At 45.5% G+C, this 7,975-nt stretch overlaps 1 long non-coding RNA gene across 7 annotated transcripts in view; it reads left to right on the top strand.

Moving 5' to 3' along the window:
- The first annotated feature begins 4,071 nt into the window (after positions 1–4,071).
- Positions 4,072–7,975, top strand: part of LOC116941869 (uncharacterized) — a 53,882-nt gene continuing 49,978 nt past the window's right edge. For 2 of the 7 annotated variants that reach the window (XR_012941608.1, XR_012941606.1), the window contains exon 1: positions 4,072–4,482. This is a non-coding gene — a long non-coding RNA (uncharacterized LOC116941869). The remainder of the gene's footprint in view (positions 4,483–7,975) is intronic. The other 5 variants (XR_004402725.2, XR_012941607.1, XR_004402727.2 and 2 more) reach the window with 3 other exon arrangements.

Genomic DNA, 7,975 nt, shown 5'->3' with positions numbered 1-7,975 from the left:
CTCCACCTCTTTTTAGATTGGTATTTGTATTGCTTATCAGAGTTTAAATAAAAGCACCCAGTACTTAAATGAGCATTGGGTGGTGCTCATCTCCATCGGTGGCACTGAGCCAGTGTTGAAAAATCCACATTCCTGCGGCGGGGGATCTGTCTGTCCATAAGAGAACCACCGTTGATTGCATTTGTGGTGCAATGGCCTAGTGGTTAGCGTGCATAAGCCGAGTGTAAACATGGTAAACATTTTGGCAACTGAAGTCTCATGTCTTCTCGCTGTTGGGACGGTACATCATCTTCGGCGACGGAGAGCCATGCGTTAATTGACAAGGGAAGGTCAGTGTGTGCCCATGAATGTTTTCCCCAATTGTGAAAATCACCAGCGGGTAGTCCCGTCTGTTCGCATTTTTTTTTACAAAATCAAATTAACTAATACATAAACATACTGGCAATGTAAACCGTGCCAGCTGCCTAAACAAATATTTGTGTCATTGTACTTTGTGAAAGCCAATATTGTATGTACAAGATTAGGGTTATCTTTCTGTTTATCTGCGGCCCATGTAAAGGCAGAATTGCATTGTTGTTAAGCCTGATCGTATGGTCCGAGCATAAAAAAAGCATCGTCCCTTCCATCAACTCATGCAGAATTTGTTGGAGACTGATGCCTATGCAGCTTGCGGTGATCATTCGCCCATGAGCTTTCGCTAATTATTCCGCAGGTAACCGTGTGATCGCTCAGCACGTGAAAACTGGCAGATTTCATAGCAAGAATTATGTCTTATTTGATTAAATATGTCGTGTATGTTAATAGAAAGCTGCAAAATATCGTATTTATATTTGTAAGGAAGTCAAAATTGTCGCCATAATAAATATGTATGTTGTTGAACTTCTTCATCATCGTAAGTAACCAGCCGTGCTAATCAGATGTGCGGAATCTTAGCGTGGGGCAGTACTTGTCATCACTGTTGGTCCTTTACCAGTGGTGGAAATTCCACGTTTCTATGCCATGGGACGCGGGTGAATCAGCGGCGCAGTGCTTAATACACTATGTTATGCACCAGCTGATCTGAACTCGATTCCAGTCGTGCATATTATCAAGCTTAAATTCAATATGACCAGCAAATAACCTACACGACCAACACGCCATTGGGAGGCCTTCATCAAGCAAATGTTTGTTTCAGTAGTGTATTATTGCTCATATAATAATTAGATTATAACAAAAAATGCATGGTTGCATTTCACTACATACGAATGCAAGAAAAATGTTTCGATGACGATTGCAGTTTACGTGTTTATGTGGTCCACACTAACGGCGGGTTGGCAGCCGAAGGACAGAAGACACTCGACCAGCACGTTCACCGAAAGAAGGACCGATGAGATCAGCTGGTGAGCATCAGCCCACGACGGATGGCGACGACTTGGGAGACCATCCAGCAGTGGATCAGACCATGGCCTACGACGATGACGCTGATGATGTCAACGATGCTGATTAGGATGAATTCAATTATGGTGGCGAATGAGTGGGACAATAGACACGAGTGGGGAAAACGGGAGCGAACGTTAGTCGGCGTGACCAGCAGAGCTTCCACGCATCAACCACGGTTTAGTCACCCAGTCAGTTTCAAACCGACATTAAACAAGACGCAGTGGTGAGTTCATTTGTTGAGTAAAAAAAACCATCAAACTAATTGAACATCATGCAGCAATTTAGTTGAAAAAACAATATTACTGAAATGTTCTTATTTATCATCAGTTATTTGCATAACGTGGACAGGTCAAGAACTATGGTTTTTATTATTTATTTAGCATTGGGACGGTGTCAAATTTCAATGCCTAATCACATTATTCATCGTTTCGGTGTATCTCCACGTGGGGTGGAGTCGAGGTGTACTATGCCATGAACCTGGTGGCCTGAGTTCGATCCCCGGCTACGGCTAACATCAGTGGCAAGTGATAACTGAATTTGTCCCCACACCTCTGATTAGCACGGTTGGCTACGTACGGTGCGAAAGAAGTCCAACGTACATACACACACAAAGTACGAGCAAACAACCCCTATAACCGAACCGGTGTGGGGAGGCCTTCATCCAACAGTGGAATGACAAAGGCCTGTAATCAAAACAAATATATATGCGCATATTTATTTTTTCAATAACACAGCGTGAATCAAAACCACGCAATATATACGTAAAAGTGTGCGTGTGTAACGTTTGAACTAGAGACAGTTATGAGTTATTGTGATTTCAGAACTAAAGCAACAGCGTGCAGTCGATGAATTAAAATCGATAATTTAAATGATCCCAATCGCGATGGGCCACCGAGGAAGAGCGCCTGTCCCGTCCCGCCTCGTTTGACGATGCCCCCGCAAAGCAAAAAAACCGTACGGGCCATCACGACAACATTTCCAGAAATGGCACTCGACATGGTCAGAAGGTCAGATTGCGTCCTTACCCGGCCCCGTTCCCCACCACCACCACCACCAACCCCCTCTCCTCCTCCCCCCCAAAAATAAAAAGACCTGTCATGTGGGCGCTCGATTGCTCGCTAGATCGCCCGTCCGCCCGGTTGCCTTCCTCTACCTGCGATCTATTGAGAACCCCCTTAAACAATTTGGGCATTATTATTATTTTTAAAAAACGGGACAGACTTGCACTGTCACGGGATTGCTTTAAAGGTCTTATGTCAATCAGCCACGCTCTGGCCAGCCCAACGCTGGGCCCGTATGGGTATGAGGTCCTTACGCGTGGCGGATTGAAAAACGGATAATTGGCATGTGGTGCTCCACCTTACAGATTATAGAGCGTACGTCCTGTAGTTCGCTGCATATAATCATCCGCGAGGGAGACCTGTCTTCTCTCGTTTTGACAATGCATTATTTACACATGCAGCCTATGTAGATGGGCAGACGAACAGAGGGATGGACTTGACACACACCAACACCAATAGATAGACGGATGGTTTTTAGTAAACAACATAGATGGACAGATAGCTGGACAGTTATACATGTGTGCGTATATATATACGTAGTATTTAACATAGGTAGATGGGTATACAGATATATAAATGTACAGATAAGCAGGTGCATATCCAGACATACACACGGTTAAATATAAGACAAAGATCCCTTAAACAGACTGTTGGGACAAGTCCTGTTAGCGAGCAACTATGAAAGCCGACACAGTACACGAGGGGGCGAGTGGCCAGAACCAAGCACGAGCGCCTTTGTCTCCCTAGTGGCAATGTATATCTTTATAACATATATGGTTAAATATATATGCAGAAGCACAGGCAGACAGCCAAGTGTAGAGAGAGATAGACACATAGATGTCGAGATTCACGGAGAGGTCATTCCATGTGAAATTAAACCCAGGGTGTAAACTCAAGATTTTTTTTTTACTAATCTGTCTCTCCTTGAGCTGCTTGGGGCTCGGAGCTTTTGCTGAGTCGCAGGCTTTCGCCAAGCGCCACCACCGCATGCACTGCTGTTATCGGGGCAGCATTGGAACACACCTCCGATTAGCACTGTTGGCTACGTGCGGTGGGAAAGAAGTTCCACGTACAGACAGACATACGTACAAACGGAAGAAAAAAAACGCATTTGGTGGGGGTGGGGGTGCGGTGCAAGACGCGCGTCGCTCGTTCGGAGCGAGCGAGCGAGCGCGCGGGTCTAAGCGAAGGAAGCGTTCCCCTCCTCAGCCGCATTTGCATGCAGGAGTGGTGGCGATGGTTGGTGGTGCCCAGTTCCAGGAAAATCCAGGGCCAAACTTGGCTGGGTCAAAGCGCCCGCAACTCCCCCCTTGTGTCTCGGCCATTCATAAGCGCCCCCGTGTCTCCAGGAATGGGGGGGGGGGCATTACGGGCCTGAGAAAGTGGCAGCAGTGGCGGTGGTGGTTGAAGTGACAGAGAGAGAGACACGAGCGGAATGGGAGATTGAGGAATAATTAAAGAAATAAATATAACAAAAAATAAGGAGACAGAAAGAGATGGGGTGGGGGGCTGGTGAGAGGGGGGGGCGAGTGATTGAGAGAGAGAGAGAGGAAGAGTGAATGGTGGTGAAGAGAAAGATTGTGTTGGGAGTTAAGGGGAGTATGTGAGGCACTGTGCTTGTGTTCGTGAGGGACAACAACGAAAAGCCTCAATGCTGAATACGTTTTTTCATCCTATTCAAACTGAATTCTTAAAGTGTACACAGTGTTCCATATCTGGACACTGGGCGGTTTTTGTACATATTCTCATCGTGCATGTGCATGCACACATCATACGCGGTCTGCGTCCACAGTACGTTTGCATGCATTTTTTTTTCACTGGAGCGCAGCAATACGAAGAATAGCAATAGATGTAATGCCATGTTTATCGATTAAATTGTCACTTTGCCTCAAAACTATTTTCCAAACGAGCCTTGTGTAGAATCTTTGGGCATGTTTTTTTTTCAGTCTGTAGAGAAAACCCATAAGTATGAAAGAAGAATGGTCAAGCTGTGCACTTATAGGTAAGTAACATACTTGCTGGACTGCTTTATGCTGCCCATCTCATTGACGTACAGGTAGGTGGGTGTCCCGTGTACAATGGTGATCTCTGCTTGATCCACCAACCCTTCCTTCAAATCGTCTGATTTCAGTTGTGGACAACAACGATCACTGGTGTTTACAGTGAGCGTTCACACTCTAATAAGCCACATTTTTTTCTTGAATTATAAATTGGTAGGGCAAATAAAAAAAAATGATGACAATGAATACGAATGATGGAAAAAAGTTAAGAAATATTTAAAATGGTATGTTTTCCATTTAAGACCAGGACAAATACTTACAACCTCATTATTATAATTATTACATTGGTATGGAGTGGTGGCAGTGGTTCATCCACTTGCGAGTTTAATTCCAGGCCAGAGCTGACATCAGTTGATGAGTGATGTCCGAACGAATCCTGGGAACCACCCTTTACCAGCATGCAATGACCAGCGGGGTGAAGTATGGCCAAACAACATCCACGATCGAGAGGCGTGTCGGATGCCTTCAAAAGTGGCTTGATAATGTACTGTACTGTAGATTATAATTTATATTTTTGTGTTTGGGGTGAATGAGACTAAAGAAATAACATCTTTTAAAAAATGTCTATAAGCACGACAATTAATTTCGCGTGGAATTCGGAAAGTCATTGTTATGCGCGTCACCACTAAATGTACATGCCGCATGATTGTGTACACGTTGTGCAGATTATTTGTATGCTTGTGAAATTTTGGCCGTAATTATCATCATCACCATCATCATCACCAGCCGTTACCTAGTCTGCTCGCTCCTGGACGAGGGCCTCCCCACGGCCCATCGCCACCTTCCCATGGCTCGGGATGCCACAATCCGACCAGCTCCTGCACGCGAGCTGATTCCCGCGGTGTGGACGAGCTCCGGTGGCATGTTCCCCTACTCGGGCTACGACTGCCATGAGTTTTGACCTCAGGAACGCGGCGAACTTTAGCCAGTTCGCGCAGCACCGATGTCCACATCGCTCCCGTGCGCGCGTGTTTAGTTGCTTATTTACCAATTCGCGCGCGCGACGGTACACAACGTTCACGTTCAAACACATCGCCAGAGCCCCCACCCCCCCCCCCCCCCCCATATTAATTGTCCGGCCCTCGCATTGCGCGGTTCGTTTATAATGTTTTATAATGTTTATAATGTTTTATAATGTTTGTAATGTTTTATGTTTTTAATGGCCGCGTCGCATCGGTTCCCCATCTCGTTGCCATGGCGACCGCGAGGCAAGAGGCGGCCATGTCGCCATGTCTGTGGCAGTGCCCTGGCACCGCGTGGGTCTGCTGCTGCTGCCCCTGCTGCTCCTGCTGCTCCTGCTGTTGCTCCTGCTGCTGCTGTCGTTGTTGCTCCTGCTGCTCTTGCTGCTGCTGTTGCTCCTGCTGCTGCTGCTGTCGTTGTTGCTCCTGCTGCTGCTGCTGCTACTGCTGCTGTTGACCCAAAAGCGCGGGTTTGTAGCTATTCACCGGGCCGCACAGCCACACTCGCTATTCATTACACGCGTCGCCCGCCATCAGCAGTGTCCCAAACAACAACAACAACAATGTAGCATCACTGTACCAGTCGGATTGTGTTTCACGTTGCGCTAACTCGCAGTTGAACCAGCGTGATAAAAACAATATTGTCGGACAATAACAATCTCGCCCCCATCCCAGCCGCCCGACCACCAAACATACATTGCATGGCGTGGGGAGGTCATCATCCAGCAGTGGCATTGGCAAAGGGCTGACCATTGTAAATTTTTGTTGGAATTTGTGACCCACCCTATTATGACCCCCTTCAGAACATTTGGTATGTCTTTGCGAACCTCCGGGCTCACTGTTGGGAAGTTGCACGTTCAAATCTTTATCCTGCATAGAATCCGAACCATTATTACTCCATGGTTGGTGACATTAGTACCACTTTCTACGACTTGTTGAGGAAGTCAACACTTTTCCTTTCCTGGCCTCTGAATTGTAAATGTGACAGATACACTTTAAGTTTGTTTATGAATTATTTCCATATCTGTCAACCCCTTATCAGTGCCTACCTTATTACAGACCAATTCAGACCTTATTGGTCACGCCGTGCCCCTTATATAAATCTCAACGTTCATCCTTACAAAGTCCCATCACAAGGGAGAAACACAAACAAAAAGACAATTTTTTCCCCCCGTATTGAAACGGCTGTACACTGTATGGACTTGCAAATAAAAATTCCCTTACAAGAATACGGGTAAACCGTATGGTTTGACAGGTATGTATCCCCCCCCCCCGCCCCTTAACAATTATGTTCCAATTTTGTTATCGGCATCGCTCAAGAGCACGAGGAGAGCACAATTGGGAAATCTTGCACCACCATCGCTCGTGTAAGTGAATAATCCTGAGAGATCGTGTATGTATGTTCAACTTCTTTCACACCGTATGTCGCCAACCGTGCTGATTGGAGGTGCGGGGGAAGGACAACAACACTAAATACTAAAAGCCATTCCCATGTCGTAGAATGACGTCTGAAATCCCTCGTGTAGACATCTCTATCCACACGAAGGGGCACACCTTTCATATACCCTACAAAAGAAAAAAAAACATTGACTTCTCAGCAGCCGGGAGATAAATAATTATACACGTTTAACAACATTTCACCTCACAGATGTTGTGCAGTCATTGGTGACCAAGCTGAAGCTATCAGCCCTCTACAGTGAAGAGCCTGGATTAATCACAGGTGGCCAAAACCCAGATTTGAACCTATGTTCTCAGAAGCACTGGCTTAGTGACCCGATCTGACCCAATATTAGCCTCCATGAGCCACCCAGCCTCTTTTCATGTATGTGATTGTGTACGTGGTCTTTAATCTCTCATGATATCTCAATTGTATTTTATCATTGCATAGGGCAAAGGATTTATATTGTGTTATGAAATCAACTACGTACAAGAGAGAGCTAGACATCGGCGTGCGGCAAAGCTCTGAATAAACATCACAAAACGGCTTTCAATATCAATTTTTTTGTTACTTATTTGCCTCAAAATATTTGTTATCCGTCTACAAATTATAATATAATTTAAAAAAATAATTATGCAGAAGAGGTAGCCGGTAGGCTCTGAGGTCAGAGCGCTGAGTTGGCATCGGGAAGATGTCTACATTTGCACCGGATTATCTCAAGTGTCGTCTATTGATGTTCTCAGCCTGGTCACCAATGACTACAGGAAAAAAAAAACAGCTATTCATATTAAATTGAGTTCTGCACTTACATTTGGACAAATTCCAGCTCTAAGAATTGAAAAATCAGTTTTGCTGCCATGTGACAAGACATTACTGGGTGGGAACGTGCTGCTTTCTACTGTGCACACCAGAGGTCATTTGAAGGGATCTCATATTGACCTCTGATATCCACTTCAGTGGGTCGTTCGCTAAAAACACACGAGGGATGCACTCCTCTGTGGGGGATCTGAATGGATACTACATCTCTCAATAGCACAA

This window comes from Petromyzon marinus, chromosome 13 (assembly GCF_048934315.1).
Source record: "Petromyzon marinus isolate PM22_M1 ecotype Great Lakes invasive population chromosome 13, UKy_Petmar_22M1.pri1.0, whole genome shotgun sequence".
Taxonomy (NCBI): Eukaryota; Metazoa; Chordata; class Hyperoartia; order Petromyzontiformes; family Petromyzontidae; genus Petromyzon; species Petromyzon marinus.
The sequence above is the reverse complement of the archived record's forward strand: the minus strand, read 5'-3'. Positions and strand labels throughout refer to the sequence as shown.